Source organism: Cnephaeus nilssonii, assembly GCF_951640355.1.
Source record: "Cnephaeus nilssonii genome assembly, chromosome: 16".
Lineage (NCBI taxonomy): Eukaryota > Metazoa > Chordata > Mammalia > Chiroptera > Vespertilionidae > Cnephaeus > Cnephaeus nilssonii.
The window spans coordinates 42,823,006-42,848,978 of NC_137087.1; the positions used below are offsets into that span (position 1 = coordinate 42,823,006).

The following is a 25,973-nucleotide window of genomic DNA, read 5'->3' on the forward strand; positions in this document are numbered from 1 at the left end:
GGGCAGAAATTATACAATCTTGAAGAGTTAAAGGGAGAATCGACCAAAGGAGGAGTATGAGAAGCTGCATGGAAGAGAGATAAAAAACAAGCATTTGTCAAACTTGGTGCAAAGGTACCCTCAGGAAAACAGGAAATGTAAGCCTTGGTAAAAAAAAATATGATGTCCAGAAAATACAATTAAAGCAATTTAAAAAGAAAAGTGGGAACACAAAAAGACCAGCTGCAAAATTAATAAATAGACAGACAGGCCTTTAAACACATGTACACAAGCAGACAAAACACAAGACATGAAGATAAGTTCCAAAGAAAGCCCAGCAGTACACGGTAATCAGCCCTGCTGAATTTAGTAAATAGATCTATCTTTCCATTATCTCTACATTTATTTTCCATTGGAGTCTGTTAGTGGAGTCTGGTCACTTACATTCTCATTGTTAAGGAAATTGCTTCAGAATAACTTTTAGTCAAAGTCACTATTCAGAAATCACCTTTTCTAAAGTCAGAAATGGACAAAAATTTTGTATACTTATTTTAAAACTAGAGGCCCAGTGCATGACATTCATGCACTGGGGGAGGGGGTCCCTCAGCCAAGCCAAGCCTTCTCGCAGTCCAGAACCCCTCGAAGGCAAGAGAGGCTACTGCCACCGCCACTGCACTCACCAGCCATGAGCCCGGCTTCTGGCTGAGCGGCGCTCCCCCTGTGGGAGCGCAATGACCACCAGGGACATCTCCTGCATTGAGTGTCTGCCCCCTGGTGGTCAGTGCATGTCATAGAGACCGGTCATTCACCCATTTAGTCGGTTTGCATATTAGCCTTTTATTCTATAGGATGATAATTGACTATCCCATTTTTTTTTATTAGGAAGTTAAGGAAAAATATGTGAGCTTCAATGACAGAAGAAACCATAGTGGAATCAGATAGATCCCATCTCACCTCTTAATTTATCTGTTATGACCTTGAGTAAGCAGTGAAATTCTCTGAGCTTCAGTTTTCTCATCAGTAAAATGGGAATAATATCCTCTGTTTGAGGATTATGTAAGAGAAGGTATGTTAAATACAAATCTGGCACATATTAAGTGCTCAGTTAACCTCTCCTTTTCTCCTCCAAAACTCATTAGCATTAACATGCTGAAATACATAATTCATTTATATATCTATATTGTTTCTCTACAATCCATAAAGCCTTAGTAAACCTCCTGTTAACTATGAACAAGGCATTTCTTCAACAAAACCAAGGAATTGTGGGAAGCCAATTAAGTTTGGTACTTCTTTCAATCTGGAATTGCTTAAAAGATATGTGAAAACTAGTCATTTGGAGCCACATCCTCAGAATTAGCAATCTCACCAGTGATACCAGTGTCATTTTCCCTTCTGAAACGAGGCTTTTTGTTTTAGATTTTTTTCTCTTGCCCAATCACCAATAAAAATGAACTGAAAATGAGATTGATTCAGTCATATAGCTGAATTTATTTTGATTCTTAAATTTTGATCCTTGGGCTTGCTCTGCAACATTAATAGTTGGTATCTGTGGGCAAGGACCAAGTAAGAAAAAGAAAGAGAACACAGAAAGAAGACACAAACAGCTGGATGACAGCAAAGTAGACTGCAAAAGGCACTAGCCCAGGGAATCAAGTATCCCAAGTTAATCTTGGACAAATTGCTTCACTCCTCTAAACTTCTCTTTGATAATCAATAAAATAATATTCCAAGAGTTCCTGTCAAACTCCAAAATTCTAGACTAACTATGGGGTATCTTTTGCTTTTATTAAATTAACAAAACTGAGAGGAGGGTGCAGTGCGAGGAGTGGGAGAGGAATGCATTAACTTTCCTAAAGTTCACAGCTTGGGTGGAAAGGAGAGGGTGGAGAATCATTTACAAATTAATATAACTCGTTAGATGAGTAATTTGATAAAATACATCCAGAACATGAGACTCACATAGTGGTTCAAAATTGCAGTCTCTAGTTTCAGATTGACAGGGTTTCAATGTCCATTTAGTTACGTTGTTTAATGATAAAATAAAAATAATAATGCAACTCTCTGTGGGGTTATTGTAAAGATTACATTAAATTCAGATAAAGACCTGCTCCACCCTACACCACTCATAACCTGGCACATGGGAAGCACTGAAGACGTATAAATTATTATTTTAATGCTAGGGGCCCAGTGTACAAATTCGTGCACCTTGAGAGGAACTGTGGGCCACAAGGCTGTAGTAGGCACAGGGGCAGGACTTAGCCCATCCTCCGCACCCCTGCCTGGCCTATCCCCACTGCGGCCCCTGGTCCCTTGTCTGCCGGCAGCCCAGCTCCCGCTCCCACACTGATGATGCCAGCCCCACTTGTACCTGCTGATGGCACAGAGTGATTGGGGCCAGCGCCATCAGCAGGCGTGAGCAGTGGCTGCTGCCCAATCGCCCCTCAGGAGCAGGGGGAGGTGGAGAAGCCCTCAGGGGCGATCAGGGCCGGGAGCCGCTGCTCACACCCGCTGATGGCGCCGAGCAATTGGGACCAGTGCCGGGCACCCACAGCAAGTGCGAGCGGTAGCTCCAGCACCGACTGTGGGTGCAAGCGGGGCCGGCACTGGCAGTGGGTGCAAGTGCCAGGCAGGACCATGTCGTGCGAGAGCAAAGAATTTTCAGTAACCACCAGAGGCTTGTCCTGATGAGTTCGACCGGCACCCTGCCTTGGTCTGGCACCTCCGTTCACCTGCTCCACCACCCCGCCACGGCCGACACCCACCATGTTCTGTGCACGCCCCCTGACGGTCAGCACATGTCATAACAACCGGTTGTTCTAGTTGTTCCAGTTGTTCCATTGTTCGGTCTACTTGCATATTAGCCTTTTATTATATAGGATAGTTTTGACCCAATAACCTCACTTCTGAGAATTCATCCTTAAGAAATAATTGTAAAAAAGAAACAAGGTATTTGAGGAGATAATTTGTAGATACACTGAGTATAGTAAAAAAAAAAAATCTAAATATTCAACAATGAAAAGTGGTAAAAACCAACAAGCTAAAACCTAATCAATAATTGAGAAGCCATTAACATTATTATAAGGGGTAGATGATATTTGATATTATGGGAAAATATGTATGACATAATGCTAAGTGAAGAAGCATGACCCAAATTGCTTGTGTTCTATGATTTCAACTATGCAAAATGTGCATACATTTACATAAGCGTTAGAAAAGAACAGGGAAAAATGAAATTAGTTGATATATTTGGATAAATTGAGTTATTCTGTTTTTTCTTTTTAAATACTTTTTTAATATTAATATGGTACTATTATGTAATGCAATTAAAAATTGATTCAGTATAGAAAAACAAACAAATAAAACAAAACAAACAAAACCTTCCAGGTAAAAAATATTTTAATCAATGACGGTTCTGTTGTGTTGTAAAAGGGCACTAAGCCCAGCCATCTTGATAACTAGAACATCTTTATGGTGTGTGCACAGTGACTAGAGAGTATACTTTTGACATGGCTATTTTACTGATAGGACTACATTTTAAACTTCTCTGGTCACTCCATCAAAGTATTCACTCTAAATATCAATTGAACTCAGAAAGAAACAAACAAAAGAGAACCATATCCAAATTAGCCCCAATAGCCAATGGAAACTATTTTAAACAGCAGGTCATAAAAATTTCAAAATAACCCCATAAGCAAGAAAAAGAATAAATGGAATAAATAATTCAAACCATAAAAACCAGTGCATTTGAAACCCATAAATGTAGAACATTTATTTCTAACTGATTCCTGGAATGTAAGTAATAAAATTAATAATTGTTACATTCTTAAATTGAGAGTGTGAGAGAATTATTTATACTTCTAGCATTTTGTCACAAATCTTTCAGACATAATATTAGGAATTGGGAACATAAAATAAAGATGAGTATAAAGTTGAAAAATATTCTCAAAATTAAGTGAGAGGAATAGAAAAAAAGAAAAACTTAAGTAAAATAAATGTTATCAGAAAACAAGAGGCACACTGGGATTAGGTGCACTACATCTCTGTTGTTTTATTCAAATCCTTGACTGTCAAAGATCATCCCCTAAAATGACAACCAAGGCCCCATCACAATCCCAAAGATCCTAACTGAACTTTGGAATAAATTTGGAATAAAATTATTCAATATGTTCTAACACCACCAAATCCATCTTTTGCTTAATTCAGCAAATATTTACTAAGTGCTTATCATGATCAAGGCATGAGAGTAAATATGGGAAATCTATCAGAAATAAACAAATATGAACCTTTCTTCTACTGTCGCAAATTTATGAACTCTCAGATGTTTCCTGAGCAAAAGAACCTTCTACTATCTTTTGTAGAAAAATATAGGAACAAACAAGATATTTACAACTGAGTTGAGTTTCAGTCCCAACTTCCAAAAACCACAAACTAATTCATCAACCAGTTAACTGACAACGAAAATAAATTGCCTTATGACAAGTCTCTTGTTCCCAATGAATGATTTTAATTATTCCTAAAGCCAAGAACTGTGGCTAACTTCTGTGACAGAAGTGAGAAGTACATTGTTGAAAAGACATTAACACTTTAATTTTGTTGTTAAATCTTTGTAGAACTGTCCTCTCTCCTGGAGCAGGGAGGAAGTGAGTAGCTAACTTGAGTATTTACCAAATGCCATATACTGGTCTAAGTGCCTTATGCACATCCTACTTAATTCCTGCAAATAATACTATGAGGTAGGTATCACTAGCACCCTCATTTTTAGAATCAGGCTTTAAAAAATTAAGTAACTGTCACACAGTCACAAAGCTGAACATAAAAGGGTATGCATTCCATGCAAACATCTGTACTTACAAAGTCAAATTACAAGAAAGTCATGAACTAGAATACCAAATATTAAAAGAAAATACCTGGATCGCATTTCTAATCAGACAGCAAATTAGATAACCTGAACATAACTTCACTTGCATAAAAATTAAATTCTGAATAAAATATAAAAATATCTTGTAAAATTACTGAGCTGACAAGAAAGTAAAAGAAATCAAAGAAGGTATGAAGTCAAATAAGACTTGGTGCCTGCCCTAAAAAAGTTTACAGTCTAGTAAGGGAGGCAGATATGGAAATACATAATTAAAACTAGAGACACGATGCACGAAATTCGTGCAAGGATAGGCCTTCCTTCCTACGGCTGCTGGCACCAGCTTCCCTCTGGCACCCGGGACCCAGGCTTCCCTCCCGCACCTGGGACCCGGGCTTCCCTCACAGCCCCAACTTGGTCTGGAAGGTCATCTGGCCTAATTAGCATATTATGTTTTTATTATTATAGGTATAAATGAACATGTACCATAATTAAAGTATGTAAAAGTGCTAAGGGAGCACAGACTTTGCCATTAGACTTAGAGTCAGAAAATATGGATTAAATAAAGTAGGCTTAATAGCTTTGTGATCTTAAATAACTTATTTAATTACCTTGAGTCCCAGTTTTTAAACCGTAAAATAGAGTAAGTACTGCCCACTAGGTTACTGTAATAATTAAATGTAAACATGATATGAAACTATTTTGTAAACTATATGCTATAGTACACTGTGATATATCAATATTTTTTACAAACAATTGTTGCTTTATCGACTTTCTTTGTAAATTAGTGAGAATCAAATTAGTAATGTGCTCTAAGATCTGAGAAAAATAATAAATACAATATTTTTTCTTGTAACTGAGAGTAACAGATGGAATTTTAATCATTTCTGGAAGAAAATGAAACAGCAGAAATGTAATGATTTCAAGACTGACTGAGGAGATGGAGAATAACATGGAAGAAGGGTTAGATCATGGTTGGAAGAGACAAAGACCAACTGGATAGTAAGCTTGAATAGAACATAGGTGTAGTAAAAAAAAATGGTATTGAAGGCAGAGCTTTGAAGGTTAGAAGGAATTTTAGTGAGAGCTATGAGCTTGACATACATACCCTTATTGATCATATGCATTTTCCTTTAAAAAGTGAAAGTGAAGTTATCTCAGTGAGGACAATATTCTCTCCCAGAATAATTTAAACAACAAGTTCTACTGTAGTTCAAATCTCTCACAAATGAGGACCTAAGCAGTTACATTCATAGGCATAAACACAGCATGCTTTCTAGTTGGTTTAATATTTGCTTAACTGTACAATAATGGTTTTTAGTAAAAACTGTCAACTCTCTGCCTATTTCCTATCCCTTCCTATCTTAAAAAACCGTCAAGGAAATTATAAGCTAAAGAACAAGTTCATCAATAAAGCTATATAAAGTCAAGAAATTAAAAAAAATAGTAAAAGGTGCCTCTACGGACTGATGCCTATATTAAAGATAGGCCAACAATTTAAATTATACTCTCAAATAATACTCAGTATATTATAGAAGAGTTAATAGTACTATTTGACATTTAATATTTTAATTTCCAACTCGGGTATACATATTTTTTCAATCTTAATGAAAAAAAATTAACATTTAATGCATTATTGCCAGTTCTCACTTATCTAAGCATAATAAAAAACAGGAAGGAATAATACAGAGACCACAAATAACATCCATCATATATGGGCTAAAGGTTTGCATTTATTCCTATATAATACTTGTCATGGTTACTAGTACCTATTTCTTATTGGAGTCCAGAAAGTGATAGATGAAAGGGGAACCAAAAAATAAACTAAACTTAGGAAAAATGAAGGCATTTTAAAAGAAATACTTAAATATTCAGGTTCCAATGACTCCTGTTCAGCCAGCATATAGGTATAGAGGGAGCAATTATTACCCATTGCATTTTGGTGGCCCTCCCTTCCAGATCAGCATTAGAAACAACTGGTCATAAAGATTTTTTTCAATGAGTTGCTATAAATAGCACCAACATAACCACTGGAAAGGAATAGGTTAAGAGTTACTGATCATGATTGAAAAGCCCTTTGTTGTATTTAGATGCTCTAAGTTCTGAGACAAGACCAGAAGGATACAATTGAAAACTGAATGAGTGATATGCAACAGAGAAAATGGAAGACAATGCCCTCCAGAATTAGGGGAAATAATTGCACAAAACAAGCGATAGTGAATGCTATGTTGCACCCACAAGATCTCTCTTGGGGATTAAATGACTCACTTCAACTTCTGGGAGTGCTGCCAGTTTACACCCCTCACCAGGAATTGCCACTGGCTGAAAATGGCTGCTTCTTCCAAAGCCATGCAGCCTCCATCCAATGATCGACTGATGTCAGGTCTGAATGTTTGATCCCCTCATCTCCACTCTGAAAGGCCATCCCAGCTCCAGAGCTTTGACCGAATTTCCTGAGCCATTGTTTGGAATGTATCACAAATCAACTTCTCCCTCTGCCCAGTTCCGCCTCTTTTCCTTTCCCCAAAAGTGTTGATCCTGAAAGTACTCCCCAAAAAACTCCCTCTATGCTAATCTCTACCTCAGAATCACTTTCTGGGCAACCAAACCACAAGCCAAAAAGATACAAAACACTGCCATGAAGTTTCACTGTGAAGAAATTATGATATTAGGAACGTGATAGGGTCTCTAAGTAACCCAGGACACTAAACAGTTGATCAGGTTCTTGTTCAGTTATGCTGTTCAACTCAGTAATTGACAACTGAATAAGCCACAGAAAACTTAGAGAATCAGAGTCAGAGGTGCCCAAGGATCATCAGAGGAATAGGGAAAGAACTGGAATTATTTCAGGGACAAGCAAAAGGGGGAAAATCCTATATAATAAAAGGCTAATATGCAAATAGACCGAATGGCGGAACAACTGAACAACCGAACAACCGGTCGCTATGACATGCGCTGACCACTAGGGGGCACGCGGGGAACATGGTGGGAGTTGGCCGCGGTGGGATGGTAGAACAGGTGAACGGGGGTGCCAGACCAAAGCGGGGCGCCAGTCGCTGTCATCAAGGCGAGCCTCTGGTGGTTACTGAAAATTCTTTGCGCCCGTGCGCCACGGTCCCACCAGGTGCTCACACCTGCTGCCGGCGCCGGCCCTGCTTGTACCCACTGCTGGCACCCGGTGCCGGCCCTGATAGCTCGGCGCCATCAGTGGGTGTGAGCGGCAGCTGCCAGCCCCAATTGCCCCTCAGGGCTTCTCCACCTCCCCCTGTTCCTGAAGGGCGACTGGGGCCGGCAACTGCCTCTCGCACCCGCTGCTGGTGATGGCCCTGCTCGCACCCACTGCTGGCGCTGGCCCCAATCGCTCCACGCTGTCAGCGGGTGTGAGCGGGGCCAGTGCTGTCAGCACGTGGGAGCAGCGGCGGTGGGAGCAGGGCTGCCGGCAGACAGGGGACCAGGGGGTCACGGCGGGAGGGGCTGGGCAGGGGCACAGAGGATGGGCTGAGACCCGCCCCTGTGCCCACCACATCTTCACAGCCCACAGCTCCTTTCAAGGTGCACGAATTCATGCACTGGGCCCTAGTTTTAGTATAAAGGCAGAGTTGGTTAAACATTTGCCAATAACTAAAAGTGCTAGCATATTATAACAACTCAACAATGAAGGTAGTTTATTCATTTAATATTTATAACAACAATAATTTCAATGTATTTGGTTAAGCAAGTCAATACCTTATTTAAATATTTTATTCTCACAACAATGCTATGAGGAAGTACTATTATTATGCCAGTTTTACAGATAAAGAAACTAAGGCTTTCAAAGATAAAGTAACTTGTCTAGAATTACACAGCCAGGAAATGATGAAGTAAGGACTCAAAGCCAGTTCTTTCTCACTCTAAAACTCATGATCTAAACTATTGCCCCTTTGTTTGTGTATACATACTGTATACTGCGTTAGAATCTGAGAAGATGAAACGACCTGCTTAATTTTCCACCCAGGGAGAAGAATGACTACTTTACAGAGATTTTGACAAATCATAGAATCATTTGCAGCCTGTTTTCATCTGTGCCAAATAGAGATAATGATGCCTTTTTGCATTCAGAAAAACAAATGATTGCCTGAGACTCCTCTTATCAATAAAATCTAGGATTCTATAATTTTTGTAGAATATAATAATTTTCTGAATGTTATATGCCTTTAAGAAATTAACTGTATTATTCACTTACTAGAGGCCCAGTGCATAAAATTCGTGCACAGGGGTGGGGGTCCTCTCAGCCCAGTCTCCACCCTCTCACAATCCGGGACCACTGACTCCTAACTGCTCACCTACCTGCCTGCCTGATCGCACCTAACTGCCCCCCCGCCAGCCTGGTCGCCCCCAACTGCCCACCCCCCGCCGGCCTGGTCGCCCCTCACTGCCCCCCCCCACCAGTCTGGTCGCTCCCAACTGCCCCCCCTGCAGGCCTGGTCGCCCCACGCAGCCTGCTGCTCAGTCATTTGGTCGCCCCTCACTAACCCCCCTGCCAACCTGGTCGCCCCACACAGCCTGTTTGGTCATCCGTTCGGTTGTTTCAGATGCAATGGTCGCTTAGCCTTATATATATATAGATAGGAAGCTGCTGTGAGTGATTTTGGAAAACTTGGGGGCATTATTTCTAGCAAATCACCCACAATTCTGTCTCCTAGAAGTAACCAGTGTTAGTGTGTACTATGGTCTCATTGTGCATCCCCACTCCACAATTCATATGTTGAAAACCTAATGCCCAATATAAAAGCATTCAGATATGGGCTTTTAGGAAGTGGGTAGGTCATGAAGGCAGAGCCCTCAGAAATGGAATTAGTGCCCTTATAAAAGAGACTCTAGAGAGATCCCTCATCCCTTCCACCATGTGAGGATACAAAGAGAAGTCAGCAGTTTGTAACCTGGAAGAGGGTCTTCACCAGAACCCAACCAGGCTGATACCTTATCTTAGACATTTAGCCTCCAGAACTGTGAGAAATAAATTTCTGTTGTTTATAAGCCACCCAGTTTATATTTTTTATAGCAGCCTGAATGGACTAAGAGAGTATGGTAATATGTTTTCTTTTAATCTCTTTATGTTAATATACTGAATATTACATAAAGTCATAATTATATTGTGTATGTATCTTATATCCATTATTTACTACATAACATCTTAGGAACATTTTTATGTTATTAAATATTCTAGCTTTGAATATTTTTGAAGCTCTTGATGTATAACAACAAATTGTTGTTCAAAAATGTGACACCAGCACTGTGTTAAAGTGACTTACGTGGTTCTTTATTGTTTCATGTCTTGTTTAACCTCTTTTGGTTAACATCTACCAACCTTATATGGTTGTTGTGAATATTTAACAACTTTGTGCAGGTAGAAAGTTTAAAGTAGTATCTAGCATAAAATAACTGCTCAACAAATATCTATTAATATTTATTGTATAATAAATACAATATTATTTATTCCATATCTCTGGATCTATTTTGTTCGTCAGCTTATTTTGTTCATTAGATTCCACATATAAGTGAGATCATGTGATGCTTGTTGCACATTTAAAACCCAGTCTGGATTGGTACAGAAACTTGGGGAGGTTTGAGCACAATTATTTAAGCTTTTTTCCCACACCCAGTCTTGTCAGTTCTCCTACCAGTTACACTCATTCACCCTAGCTGGGATCTCTACATCCTTACTATGGAGTGCTGTAATAGCCTTCTAAAAGGTCTCCTTGCCTCTGCTGTTTTTTCTTTCTCCTATTTCACCTAGGTCAGTCTGTGACCTGTTTTTGTCCTGAGAGTTAAGAACAGTTTTTACATTTTTAAAGAGTTGGGGGAGAGGGGAGGGGAGGGAGAAGACATGATAGATCCCAGCCAAAAATATTCACTTTTTTTTCTTTACAGAAAAAAAGTTTGCTGACATTTGATCTAGATTATCTCTGACAAATCAATCTATGGAAAAGACAATAGAGGTATCCTATATAATACAAGGGTAATATGCAAATTAACCCTAACGGGGAAACAAACGGGAACGACCAGTCGCTATGATGCACATTGACCACCAGGGGGCAGACACTCAACGCACGAGCTGCCCCCAGTGGTCAGTGCACTTCCACAGGGGGAGTTCCACTCAGCCAGAAGCTGTCTCATGGCTGGCCAGCACAGCAGTGGCGGCAATGCTAAGGATGTCGGACTAACGGCTTAGTCAGACATCCCCCAAGGGCTCCCGGGCTGCCACAGGGATGTCTGACTGTCATCTTAAGCCTGATCCCCCAGAGAATGGGTCTAAGCCGGAGGTTGGACATCCCCCGAGGGGTCTCAGATTGGGAGAGGGAACAGGCCAGGCTGAGGGATCCCCCCCCCACCCCAGAGTGCATGAATTTTCACACACAGGCCTCTAGTATAACATAATGGAATGAACACTAGTCCTGGACTATGGAGCCTTGGCTTTTAGTTCCAGACTAACCTTCCTCTGTCTCTTTCTGCATTTAGAAAGGGAAGTGAAATGATAATGATCTTTAAGTTCGTCCTGTTTTTACATTCTAACATTGGTGTGTGTTTTTGAATTTAAAAAATTATATGAATAATTCATATGTATGAGAAATGTTTAAAGTAATATAAAGTTGACCCTTGAACAATGCCAGGGGTAGGACACCAATCTCCATAGAGTAAAAAATTCACAAATAGTTTTTGACTCCCCCAAAACTTAACTATTAATAGCCTACTTTTGACTAGAAGTCTTACTAATAACATAGTCAATTAACATTATTTTGTATGTTATATGTATTATAATCTTTATTCTTATAATAAAGTAAGCTGGAGAAAAGAAAATGAGGAAATAATAAAAATAATGAGAAAAATACATTTACAGTATTTATTGAAAAAATCTACGAATAAGTGGACCCGTGCAGTTCAAACTCATTTGCTCAAAAGTCAACTGTAGAATATATATGTAGATACTTGTTTCTGTGTATGTATCTTTAAAAGTGTCTAGATGAAAGTTTTTAAGCCTTTTACACACACAAATATGCATACACATACATATCTAATCTAATAATAGACAAATATGCAAATTGACTGCACCTTCGCTACGCCCAAGTCACGCCCACCAGCCAAGCCACGCCCACCAACCAATCAGGACAAATATGCAAATTATCCCAACAAAGATGACGGCTAATTTGCATATCGTGACAGCGTAGAAAGAAGCCAAGAGCTGCAGAAGGGAGCAAAGCTGCAGAGAAGCAAGCAAGCCGGTGGGGGGGGGGAGGAGAAGGAAGGAGCGGAGGCGGGGCCGGGGGAGAAGGGAGGAGCGGAGGCAGGGCCAGGGGAGAAGGGAGGAGCGGAGGTGGGGCCGGGGGAGAAGGGAGGAGCGGAGGCGGGGCCGGGGGAGAAGGAAGGAGCGAAGGCGGGGCCAGGGGAGAAGGGAAAAGTAGGCAGGCTGGCAGAGAAGGCGGGCCGGGGCAGAAGGGAGGAGCGGAGGCGGGGCCAGGGAAGAAGTAAGGAGAGCGGGCTGGCGGAGAAGTTAGAAAAGCTGGGGGGCTGGCGGAGATCGCGGGGTGGGGGACAAGGGAGGAGAGCAGGCAGGGTGGGGTAGAGTGCAGCAGGAAACCCTATTGCAGGATTTTTCCTGCAACGGGAACGCTAGTATACATATAAATGTATGTTTACAATTTTTTCCAACTCACAATACATTGTAAATATCCTAATTTGTCAGTGCATAAAATATTTTTTGTTTTTTTAAAATGGCAGCACAGTGGTCTCTTAACCCTAGAGGTGTGTGCCATGGCAAGTGGAAAATTTGCACTTGTGCCTCAAAATGAAAAACTTTGGGAAGCACTGAGCTGAACTATTCCCCAGCCTTCATAAAAAGATGTTGATAAGCTTTTCCATATAGATGAGTTATTCTTCTTTTTGAATGACTTATCTCCCTCAAATAACACTGGGATTGGTCTAGAAAGATGAGTAGGAGTTCACAAACTAAGAAGAGTCAGGCAGAGTGTGTTCTAAAGAGTAGGAAACACTAGATAATGCCAACAAATCTGAACCATAAACAGCTGAAGCACAGGGAGCCAGGAGGTAGAAAAATAGGAAATGGGTAAAAGAGTAGTCAGAGATGAGAGAGGGATCCAGCTAGGATTGAATTGAAACAAGCCTAGAGGTTTAGACTTCATTGTTTAAGCAATTGAGGGCAGTGATGTTTGCATATTTTAATACTAGAAGCCCGGTGCATGAAATTCGTGCATGGCGGAGGGTTGTCCCTCAGCCCAGCCTGTACCCTCTCCAATCTGGGACTCCTGGAGGGATGTCCCACCGGGATCGGGCCTAAACGGGCAGTCGGACATCCCTCTCACAATCCAGGACTGCTGGCTCCCAACTGCTTGCCTGCCTGCCTTCCTGATTGCCCCTAACCGCTTCTGCCTGCCAGCCTGATCATCCCCTAACCACCCTGCTGCCAGCCTGGTTGATGCTTAACTGCTCCTCTGCCAGCCTGTTTGCCCCCAACTTCCCTCCTCTGCCAGCCCGGTCACCCCTAACTGCCCTCTCCTGCAGGGTTGATCACCTCCAACTGCCCTCCCTTGCAGGCCTGGTCCCTCACAACTGCCCTCCCTTGCAGGCCGGGTGCCTCCCAACTGCCCTCTCCTGCTGGCCATCTTGTAGTGGCCATCTTGTGTCCACATGGGGGCAGGATCTTTGACCACATGGGGGCAGATATATTGTGTGTTGCAATGATGATCAATCTGCATATTACTCTTTTATTAGAAAGGATAGAGGCCTGGTACAGGGGTGGGGGCCAGCTGGTTTGCCTTGAAGGGTGTGCCGGATCAGGGTGGGGTGCCCTTGGGGCGTGGGGTGGCCTGAGCGAGGGGCCTGTGGTGGTTTGAGGCCGGCCACGCCCCCTGGCAACCCATGTGGAGGCCCTGGTATCTGGAATTTATTTTCCTTCTACAATTGAAACTTTGTAGCCTGGAGCGGAGCCAAGCCTGCTGCGCCCTCTGGGGCGGCAGCCATTTCTGTGGCAGTTAATTCACCTTCTACAATTGAAACTTTGTAGCCTTAAGCGGGTGAGCCCGGCCAGGGTGTGCGGAAAGCTTTGCTTCCACTGTTGCCGCCGGCAACCCTGGCCTGCTTTCTCAAGATCCATTCTGCCGCCATTTGTTTGAATTTGTTTACCTTCTATAATTGAAACTTGGTAGCTTGAGTGGAGGCTTAGGCCTGCAACGGCTATCGGAAAGCTTGGCTTGCTCTGTTACCTGGGAAATCTTGCTCTCTGTGGCTGTAGCCATCTTGGATGGGGTTAACCTGCATAATCGCCCTGATTGGCTGGTGGGCGTGGCTTGGCTGGTGGACATGGCTTATGTATCGGAGTGATGGTTAATTTGCATATTACCATTTTATTAGAGAGGATTAACATAGTTTTGCTCCAAAAAAAGGAAAGAAAGGAGTTAGAAATTAGATGGAGGTGAAGGCAGGAAAATTAGAAGGCTTTCACAAACAGAACAAGCATTGGATGAATTTGTTTTGGGGCCAGATGGAAATGGGTTTAAAAACTTACACATTGTTTAACCTTGTGAAATGACATAATCTACCCAAATCTCTTTTTCCTTTTTCTGTAAAATACAGACAATAATACCTACCTTTGCAGAATTATTAATATGGTATGTGTTTAAATATGATAATGTAGTATCCAGAACATATCCTATATAATCCTATATAATAAAAGGCTAATATGCAAATTATCCCCTTGACCAGGAGTTCGACCTGGAGTTTGACCAGGGGGTGGGGCAGGCTGGCCAACCACCTGAGTCCCCTCCCCCCACCCAGCCCGATTGGGCCCCAATCAGGGTGGGCTGGCCAGATCCCACCCGTGCACTAATTTGTGCACTAGGCCTCTAGTTATGTAATAAATGTTTATAACAAATACATTGATAATGCAGTGGCACTGAAGATAAGAAGAGAGATTACCAAGAATAAGACTTGGGGACTGAGTGGATATGGAATTTAAGGAAGATGCAAAAAGAGGGAAAAGTCCTATACTTAGCAACTGACTTTGTTCTCTGCAATAAATGTCTCTAATATCAACCCAGTGAATTGTTAACATGTGCCTCAGCTAGACACCATGCTCCATAGAACATAATTCTCTAGCAATGCCATTTGGTATGAGTTTAAGTTTCTCTTCTTTCTTACATCTCCCTTTTCTTTCTTATATCTTAGCTAAAGAAGCTCTATTCAAAGATTTCAGACATTCAAAAGAAATGTAATGAAGAATTATATTAAATAATTTATAGTCAAAGTAGAGTTATAATCTAATTAAGCAACAACATTGCAAAATGTTAAAAAAGAACCCCATCTCTTTATACTGAAACCTTGAGTAGCCTATAGAGGTCCTGTAATCAAATTGAGATGACTCAAGTCACTGCCCCTAAAGCTTGCATATTGTACACATTGGAAGTCAATCAACACTTTAAATTATTTATCTCCTTTAATGGTAGAACTGTTGAAATGAGCTGTAGGACAGAAATCATTTGTAATCTATCTTCATGTAATGAAGTATATTTTGTGTAAATCTCCATAACCTCTTATGGTATCTAGTGCATAGTAGAGGCAAAGCAGGGCCCAGAAATGCTTTGAAAAATAATTGGCCTCAGAGAAGACTGAAATTTTATCAGAAAATACCATCATAAAAACACTTTATTTGTGAGAAAAACTGGTCTAAAATTTTCCCAAATGAGCAGCCCAAATGCCACTGACAGAGCCCGTGGATGTGAACCACTGAGTGCCCACCATAGCTTTCAAATGCCTGAATTAGAGCAAATAAAGTGAAATTAAAACTTTCATTGGGAGCCTGTCTGTAAGATGAATCTTCAAAATTTTTTAAACCAATCTCTTGAAAGGAAACAATTTAAGAAATTAAAAAGAAGGGGTGCTTCCTTAATAAAAGTGAGCAGAGTACCATACTGAATGACTGGTGGAACCTTAAATCCACAAATAATTGAGGGGAATAAAGTAAGCAGTTAATTTTGTTTGTTTGTTTCTCATAATATCAGTGAGAGAAGTGAAATTTTAGTAGGTGAAAATGGAGTACTTAAGCATTATGAGGCCTAGTGCTATTCAACAAAAATAAAAGGCAAAACAAAACAGAAAGCACTATAATTTCTCAAACCCACACAATTTAGTGTCAGTTGAAGCCTTAATCTTCCTAGAAGAAACCATAAAATAAAAATTAAGATTGCTCCAATATGTTGCTTAAACGCCAAATAGCAAACACTTCTTAATCCAGGCCAGCCACATTTAGTAACTTGCTGTAACATCAGATCTATGTCTGATCTTCTTACATAGAGAATGAATGTTTATTAAGAAATCAACCTAATGGAAGCTGAGAAATCTGAGCTGTGGCAGCACTAAGATACCTGCCCTCTACATTCAAGAGCAAAGGGAGAAGTGCTTAGAAGATGGACATCCATCTTCCATCAAACTGAAGCTAATTTTATCACATTTCAGATGCTCTGCTACCTAAACATTTAAAGAATAATGGAAGAGAGCTATGTGATAGACCATACCCCAAGGCCAGGCCCCTACAGCAAAGATCAATTTAAGAAAAACAAAAACAAAAACAGAGAAACCAAGATGGCGGCATAGGTAAACATCTAAACTGCTGCCTCGCACAACAATTTCAAAACTACAACTAAAAGACAAAACGAACATCATCCAGAACCACAGGAAAGCTGGCTGAGTGGAAATTCTACAACTAGAAGGAAAGAGGAAAGCAAATGGAGAATCAGAGGAGCTGCAAAGGACTGAGGTACGGAGACACGCGCATGGGCGGCTGAGTGCCTGGCTGGCTTTCTCTAGTGGGAAGGAGACAAAAGCTCCCAACTGCACTGAACCCCACTTCCAACTGCACTGAACCCCAGTTCCGGGCGAGACCCTAGGGACCCAGGCTTATACAGGGGGAATCTGGACTGTCAGGTGGAAACTCAGGGGAGCTGCAAAAGGCAGAGGTCTGGAGACGCATGCGCGAGTGCGCGCAGAGAGGACTGACTGCTGAGTGCCACTGGTTTTCCCTAGCAGGTGGGAAACGGAAGATCCCCCACTACACTGAACTCCAGTTCCGGGCGAGAATCTGGGAATCCAGATTCATGGTGGAGAAACTGGACTGTCTGGCAGTGGGCAAAACTCGAGGGTGGCTTTCTCTTAGAGGTGCTTGCAGCGATTACCGAGGGACACTGAGACCCAGGGGCAGGGCTGATGGGAAGCCAAGACTGTCTCTCAGCCCTGAGACTCCGCCCTATCCAAGCTGAGCACAGAGGCTTTTGCAATTTTGCAAGTCTTGTCTCATAAGGCTGTCTCCAGCACAGAAGTTCTCCCGGCATAGACACAGCTGATCCTCACAGACAATTGTCCTGGAGGTCAATTCCTCCCAGTGATACCAACAACAATCAAGACTTAACTACAACAAGGCTGTACACACAGTCCACAAAGGGGTGCACCAAGAGTGTCCACCTCAGGTAACTGGGGAGGCCGAGCCACTGGGCCATATAGGACACCTAGCACACAAAGCTACCCTACCAACTCAGGGAAGCAGCAAAAATGCGGAGACAAAGAAATAGATCACAAACGAAAGAAATGGAGGAAAACAAACGACTGGATATAGAGTTCAAAACCACGGTTATAAGGTTTTTCAAGAGTTTTCTAGAAAAGGCCGATAAATTTAGCAAGACCCTCGAGGATATGCAAAAGGACCAACTAGAAATTAAGCATACACTGACTGAAATAAAAAATATTATACAGAGATCTAACGGCAGACTAGAGGATTGTAAGAATCAAGTCAAAGATTTGAAATACAAAGAAGCAAAAAACACTTGACCAGAAAAGCAAAAAGAAAAAAGAATCCAAAAATATGAAGATAGTGTAAGAAGCCTCTGGGACAACTTCAAGCGTACCAACATCAGAATTATGGGGGGTGCCAGAAGAAGAGAGAGAACTAGATACTGAAAACCTATATGAAGAAATAATGACCAAAAACTTCCCCCACCTGGTGAAAGAAATAGACTTGCAAGTCCAAGAAGCACAGAGAACCTCAAACAAAAGAAATCCAAAGAGGACCACACCAAGACACATCATAATTAAAATGCCAAGAGCAAAAGACAAAGAGAGAATATTAAAAGCAGCAAGAGAAAAATAGTTAATTACCTACAAGGGAGCACCCATATGATTGTCAGCTGATTTCTCAACAGAAACTATGCAGGCCAGACAGGAGTGGCAATAAATATTCAAAGTGATGAATAGCAAGAACCTACAACCAAGATTACTCTACCCAGCAAAGCTATCATTCAGAATTGAAGGTCAGATAAAGAGCTTCACAGATAAGAAAAAGCTAAAGGAGTTCATCACCACCAAACCAGTATTATATGAAATGCTGAAAGGTATTCTTTTTGAAGAGGAAGAAGAAGAAAAAGGTAAAGATAAAAATTATGAACAACAAATACATATCTATCAACAAGTGAATCTAAAAATCAAGTGAATAAAAAATCTGATGAACAGAATAAACTGGTGAATATAATAGAATCAGGGGCATAGAAAGGGAGTGGACTGAAAATTCTCAGGGGGAAAGGGATATGGAAGGTGCAGGAAGAGACTGGACAAAAATCGTATACCTATGGATGAGGACAGTGCGGGGGAGGTAAGGGCAGAGGGTGAGGTGGGGACCGGGTGGAGGGGAGCTATGGGGGTAAAAAAGAGGAACAATTGGAATAATCTGAACAATAAAGATTTATTAAATTTAAAAAAACAACAACAAAAAAACACATTCTAAAACTTCCCAAGATTTAAAAAAAAAATTCAAAAGTGTATACACAATATAATCTCAACAATACAGAAAATTTTATGCACTAAAAAAATTGGAAGGAAATATGATATTATTTTTATATTTTGATGATAAAATTATTTTTTCTCCTATTATACCTCACTAAGCTTTGAAACAGTTTTTATATTTTTCTTTATACACCCCTAAATTTTTAATATTTTCTACAATGAGCAAGCATTAGTTTTACACCAAGAAAATAAATGTTAAAATATTTTTTTAAATGAGAAGCAGGGAAAGGCTTAATTCTAAGGGGATAATTCTAGAATCTTCTCTAGAATGTCACAGTTAGCACTAAAATCTGTGATCATGATTTAAAAACATAACCAACAGACTAACACTTCACATGCCCCAGTCTCTGGTCTTCTTATGTTTGCTTTTCCTTTGTGCAAACTCCATAAAATGCTAACAATAATCTCATTCCATGAAAAGTGTGTGTGAGAAGAAAAGAGAGTAACTTGCACTTGTGAGAGGAAGAGTGTTTGGAAAAGTTAACTTTTTTATACAAGGAATGTCTGAAATTTCCAGAGAAATAGTCACAGGACAAAATGCATATAAAACTCCAAATGAGATACAACTGAGGCTGGCCTTATCAACGGGGAGGAAAGTATGAAAAGATTACAATAGACGAGAGAGTATAGTACAAAAAGAATAGCAGGAAACATACAAACTTGTATGGTGTGTTTTTTTCACATAGGATTCACAACATTCCTCAGAAAATTCAATTTAGTTGCCCTGTTCTAGCTTACTAACCAGAACCAATTTAATTTTAAATCTACGCACAGAGCCAAGGGGGAAAAAATATTTTGCAATTACTTTTAGCTCCCTCTTGGAAGGCAGAATAAGACTTAACCAGTTCTGTTCGGGCTGCAATAAACAGCCAGGTTTGTCAGAGACCTAAATGGTGTCCTTTACTTGAAGATTAAAAAAGAGAAAATTCTGTAACAATTACTTGCTTTGTTTAACAACTTAATGGGAGTGAATTTTGAGAATGTGACAAATTGCTTTTGATTTATCTACACAGGGCATGAAATACTGATGCAAGAGAGCAATTTGTTACATAGACAATGTCTACCCCTTGCTATAAATCTGCCCACTGTCACACTCTATTTGACACCCAGTTAGGTGATTTTTGAAGAACTAGTTTATTACTGCATTTAATAAAGAGCAGAAAACTGATATATGCCTTTCTTGCTGCTTCTCAGCTACCAGGAACATGTTTCTCAGATATCAGTCTATGCAAACACTTCTTGGTTTTATGCTCTATTATGACAGATAGGTAAACAAGCTGATAAAATCAAGCGCTTTCAAAAAGAAAAAGTTATCATATTCATGTATGCCCTAACTTGTCACGAAAACTTCAAATAGTTTCTGGCTCTGCTTACCATCTGCACAGATTTATTCCAAATAACATAACCAAGTTTGTTTCTTGATTTCTTTCAACATAAATAGAATCATTAACTTTTGGAAGTGTTTATATTCTGGGAGATAATCAGATCATCTATTCTGATTAGCCTTAACACATAGGCCTGGCCCCTGCCTTTACACTGGGCTCACCCCTGCTCCCCTCCTCAGTCAACCCTTTCCACATTAGCAGTGCTGTATCTCTAGAGCATCTATCTTCACCAGGCCTCCTACTAGGAGGAAATGAGGCTGCTATAGGTCTGACTGGAGTTCATCTTGGGCTATACCGTGGCCTGTCTTTATTAAAAACAAAATATAGGTCTCACATGGGGAGTTGGCAACTATGTCAGATTGTGCCAGGTTTTTTTATTCTTATTTATTTTTTTGGTGGGGAATGTAGAGAAGGATGAGGCCTTTTTTTTTCTACTCCAAAAGTTTATTTAACAAAAATGTTCAGTATGAAAATGTACATGACCAAATTTTCATATTGTAAAACAGGTGCTGTGGAGAGTAGACATGTGGAAGCAGTTGATTTCTCTGGGAAACACAGCCATTCTTTAAACTCATTCCAAGGCTTCTAATATGATTATATTATTTCCTCGTATTATCACCATTCCAATCTTGTTCTGTTGCCCACTAGTTGCCATCTCCACACATTCATCTATCACAAGATTCATAAAGGGATCAAATCCCTATATTAGTCCTTGGACATGTCTGCCACCATTTAATTTCAGTGATAATTTCTTGTCCATATGTGTTTTTAACTCAGGAGGGTAAGCTTTGCTAATGATGTCTACTCAGAGAACTCAAAACATGCTTCCAAATGGAATTCCTCCCTCATGCTTGGAGGAAGCCATTTATAAATGTACAAAATACAGATCCCAATTTTATCATGGTCTGTTTAAATGTAGACATCCTCCCCACCACCCCATTCACTTTTAGCTGGTTGAATTTGAGAAAGAACCCATTAGCATTTTCAATAGAAATAATTCTTTTAGGCAAATTAAGAACTAATCAATAAAATTCTAACTATATACATTAGATATTCAATAAATATGACAGTGATTCAGAACTTAATTCTGTATGCCATCTATTATGGAAGTTGGTATCATCAGATTCCTAGATTGAGTGGAAAACAACTCAGCAATATAAATTACAGAAGCAATCTTCAGGGGTTTAGATGGGAATAATTCTGAAATCAATCCTGAAATAAAGCTATTTCAGAGCACTAACTCCTACCTTCAAATCCTAGCTCCTCTAGTTAACATCTCTGAACATCCAATTCTTCATGTTTAAAATGAAACTAATATTTTCTACTACCTCATAGAGCTGTTCTGAGATTATGTCACCTGAATGAGCACTCAATAACTGGCATCTGCTCTTTACTTTCTTTCCTTGTGGACTGTTTTTACCTACCACTATAAGCTAAAAGATAAATGAATGAGTGAATGAGTAAGTGAAATGATAAATGAAACAAAAAAAATAAATATGTAGCAATACTTGTAAAAGAGGGACTCTGGTAGGCATCTAGCAATAAAGTTTAATTTCTTTTTTGTTCCGCTTTCTAGTGATAATACCCACCGGGAATTTTAATGAAGAGCAGTCATACATCACTAGTGGCATTATTCTGAAGATATAACCCAATATAATTATCCAGGTGCAAGTTAGATGAAAGTGAAAATGATATGTCAGGGCCATGCTTGCCAGGTAACTCAAATCCTCAAATCTTGCCTATTGCATCATCATATTTATATAAATATATGTGATATACATATGAATGTGATACACATAATAAGACAAGTAAGGCAACTGCTCTCAAATAATGAAAATCGGTAAGATGTAAATAGTAACAAGTCCAGTTAATGAATACTGAAACTGAGTTTTCTTAATGTTCCTTAAATACATTTTCATTTCATTCATTTACATCCCATTTCACAAATATTTGTTCAAGGAGACTCTGTGATAGACATTGTGGGCAATACAAGGAACGTAACTCAATTTTGGTTCAGTTCACCAATATTTATTGAGCACCTTTCATGGGCCAACCACTGTGCTAGGGGCAAGGATTATAAATATAAATAAAACACAACCTGGCCCATTATGGAAAGGGTACAAATAATTATAATACAAAACATGGAGCTTCCAATTACAGATGAAGGGTCAGTTCTGAACAGAAATCCAGAAAAGCTTCAAAGAGAATATGATACCTGACCAAATATTTAGTAGCAGTGTGTCAAGTGGATACAAAAGAGTACAGTTTAGACAAAGAAAGGTGTATATACACAGGCAGGCAATAAGCAGAACTATGATTGGTTCCATAGTACTAGAAGAGAGAGCACAAGGAGAAGAAGTGAAGGAGAAAAGGTTAGCAAGGTGAGCAGGAGCTTGGGGTTTCCCCCCTCTAAATGCAGATCACATTTGTGTTTTGTACTGTACAGAATGTGAATCAAACATCGACAAGACAGAGGCAGAGAGAACAGATGGAAAGCTACTAAAATAATCCAAGGAAGTAAGGATGAGAGAACTGCCCTAATCTAATAGCACAGGGAAATGGAGAGAAAGAACACATTTTAAATATATTCAAGAGACAAAATTATCATTTTAGATTAATTAATATTTATGGAAAAGTGAAAGTGAAAAGTAAGTACAAAAGTGTTCTTCCTACGCACATCAGAACATAAATTTGAAGCATTTAAAAAAATTATTAGATACCAAAATGGCAAAGCTATAGCAGATTCCAGAAATAAAGTAAAAATAAAAGGCCACAGGTATGGTGTATAGAAAGAAAGGGAGGAAGGAGTTTTATTAGACAATGCACTTTGATGTCAGGGGATTTATTTTTAGGGAAAAATAGTCTACTTCTTGGTTCATTTGACACAAGCAGTAAATTTTAGGAAAATACCCCAGTTTAGCAATGCAGTATGTAACTGTAGCAGACATGGATATGGTCCACTCAGCTCTCATCCCTTCAAGAGAACCTGCTGCTTGAAGCATAGTTATCTGACAGCCTCCAGCTGTTGTATTTTTAGATCTACTGCAGTGTTCACTCTGAGGTCATGCTCCCCACCCTACCCTTCACCCTCTGAACCCATACTGCTCCCAGGCAATGACTAAGTACAGACGGTGAAGAGAGCTAGGCCATCCCCCCAACACAAATTTATTTAATGGGGAATGTTTTCCTAAAGACTCCCATCAGCCTGGCCAAGACTTTCTCAGAACTGCTTTGTGGACTGAAGCTCTTCCTGCCCAATTTTCTCTCCTTCTGCACCTTTCACAACTGTCAGACCTGCATCACTCTCTGAAGGTTCTCCCTGCCTACTCCTGATCCTTTCCTCTTTACCCTTAATGGGTGTTTCTCCAAATAAAACTTGTACATGTCTAATTCCTGTCTTGGTTTCTGCTTCTCAGAGGACCTAAACTGACACAGTAGTTTAAGTTAAATTTATGAAGAATAAGAATCACAAGGAATCCTGAGGTCCTCTGCTGAGAATCTCACAGAATCATCTCTGGGAGACAGAAATGTAGCTGGTCCTCAGGATTTTCAAGACATTACACAATGACCCAATGTTTAACAGCCCTCACAGTCAGACATTTTATTCTTAATGACTTACCCACCTCCCTTGGGTTGTATGTTTCATTCTAAGTTCCAGAACATCTTTTACTAACATTTCATATAATTGAATTAAATTAAACTTCCCATAAAAAAATGGATAACTAAAAATAGTGAAAACTCTATGCATAAGAATTTTGTCTTGAATCAAGTGAATTCTCAACTTAAATAATCACAGTCTTCTCTTTGAGCCCCAAGGGCACAAGCAATTCAGGCATACAACAGAGTTCTCTGGAGTACAACGTTCATCCGCTTCTCAGGAGAATTTGCCTTTCCTGCTGTAAGCAGCTTCATCCAGCTGTCAGGAGAATATTTGGATGACATTGCCTCAAAGTCAACACACAAGAATTCTAGTCAAGGGAGGCAGTCTGGCATGATAGTTAAGTGTACAGACTCTGTACTCCTACACACTTGGGTCCACTAGGTGCTCTAACTGGGTAACCTTAGGCACAAATTTTTTTCCTCTCTGATCCTCAATTAACTTCATTTGTAAACTGATTATAATAATAGAACTTACTTGTGTGCTTATTGTGAGAATTAAATGGGCCAAGGCAGATAGAGCATTTAGTACAGTTCCTTGTATATATTGAGTACTCAGTAACTGAAAAATGCTATTATTTATGTCATTTTCATCAATGTGAACATCTGCTCTGGGAGTGAACAGAGTTGCTCTCCACATTGGAGAAGCCAGTTACCGTATAAAGTGATCAGCCTCTTTTTTTACTAGAAAGCTGAGAAGCTATGTAAGTGGCCACACATTAAGGCTCAGCCTTCACTCACAGCAGTAAAGGGGAAGCTGGCCCCTCTCTGCATAAAGGGCAGACAGCTGGAGAGGGCCAAAAGAGGGATTACCAAAAGATTACAATGGTCAGGGGAAAGCTGAAATAACTATTTTAACAGACAATTTGTGCTCCAATTACCATCTAAATGTTCATGGTAAATAAAGATCCATAAAAACACATGTGTAAAACCCCAACTTTAGTGACTGGGGCTTTGCATGGTTCATTAGCACATGCTCTTTTGCCCAACTGTGACATCACTTATCAGCACAACCTTGTCTTTTCAAAGTCTATTCTCTAGCAGTGGGATCCAGAATCCTGTGAGGAAATGTTCTAAAAATCAGTGCAGTCACAGACCTCCTCCCATGGGTGCAGGGGAATCTTATTAAGGGAATAATTTCCATGATGTTCTGTCACCTATCCTTATGCTCCTCTTTTAAGGTAAGGGTTAATAACTATAAATTAGTAGGTGACAATTTGGAAAGAAAGATTTGTGTGCTAGATACAAGTAATCAGCTGTAAGGAAAGCCCTAAATCCAGGACCTCTATGGCATTCCTAGAGATTCTGTGAACTACCTAATATCCTTTAATTAATTCCCTTTATGCTTAAACTAGCTATACTGGGTTATGTAGTTTCAACTATGAATCCAAACTGATAATGTCTAGATAAGACATTATCTAGATTTTGATATAAAGACAAGGATTCAAGTCCCAGCTCTGCCTTTCATCCTGTTATTCTAAACAAGCCATTCAGTCTCTCTAGATCTCATTTCCTCATCAGTACATGAGGAAACAACAATACTATCTTCCTTACAGAGTAGTTGAGGAGTAATAGAGATAACGTATATCATGTTTATAGCACAGGGCTTAATATATAGTTTGTGCTCATAAAAAGTGCTCAACTATTATGATTATCAGACTTGACAAGATAGGGTATTCTGCTTCTTTGTAACTCATCCTTACTTCCTAGTGAAAAGTGGGGTGTCCAAGAGCCTAATAAATTGAAGTTAAGCTACAAAACACCATCAGGCTAAGCAGAAGAGGTGTGTTTGCCTTTGCTTTAGGGGTATTCCACTCTAAAACACAGGATGAATGAACAGAAAAGAAGAGGATTTCACAATCATTGCTCACAAACATGGCAACAACATGAAACTGACATACTATGAGAAGGGGACAGGGAAGATAAAAGGGGCACAATGGAGAACAAATGAAAGATGAAGCACCTATCTGAATCATATTCTATGAAATATAAGGAAAACTAAAGGGAACAGAAATGGTTTGCCCCCTCCTCAGGGCTCTTAGTGCATCCATGATTGACAAAGTGTAACATTATTTCTGGTGATGGAATATGCCTGTACAACAATAAGGGTACATTGTAATCCTACTTGTTATATTACAAACTAGAGGCCCAGTGCGTGAATTCGTGCACAGGTAGGGTCCCTCGGCCTGGCCGCTGACCAGGGCCGATCAGGGCCAACT

General features: G+C 40.0%; 1 protein-coding gene and 1 pseudogene across 3 annotated transcripts in view; both read right to left on the reverse strand.

Annotated features, from left to right (window-relative positions):
• Positions 1 to 25,973, reverse strand: part of HPSE2 (heparanase 2 (inactive)) — a 538,739-nt gene that overhangs the window by 303,963 nt on the left and 208,803 nt on the right. The gene's annotated exons all lie outside the window — the stretch shown is intronic.
• On the reverse strand, positions 20,669 to 20,884 carry LOC307112823 (small nuclear ribonucleoprotein G-like; annotated as a pseudogene). Its single transcript has one exon. The product of its transcript is annotated as a small nuclear ribonucleoprotein G-like (transcript).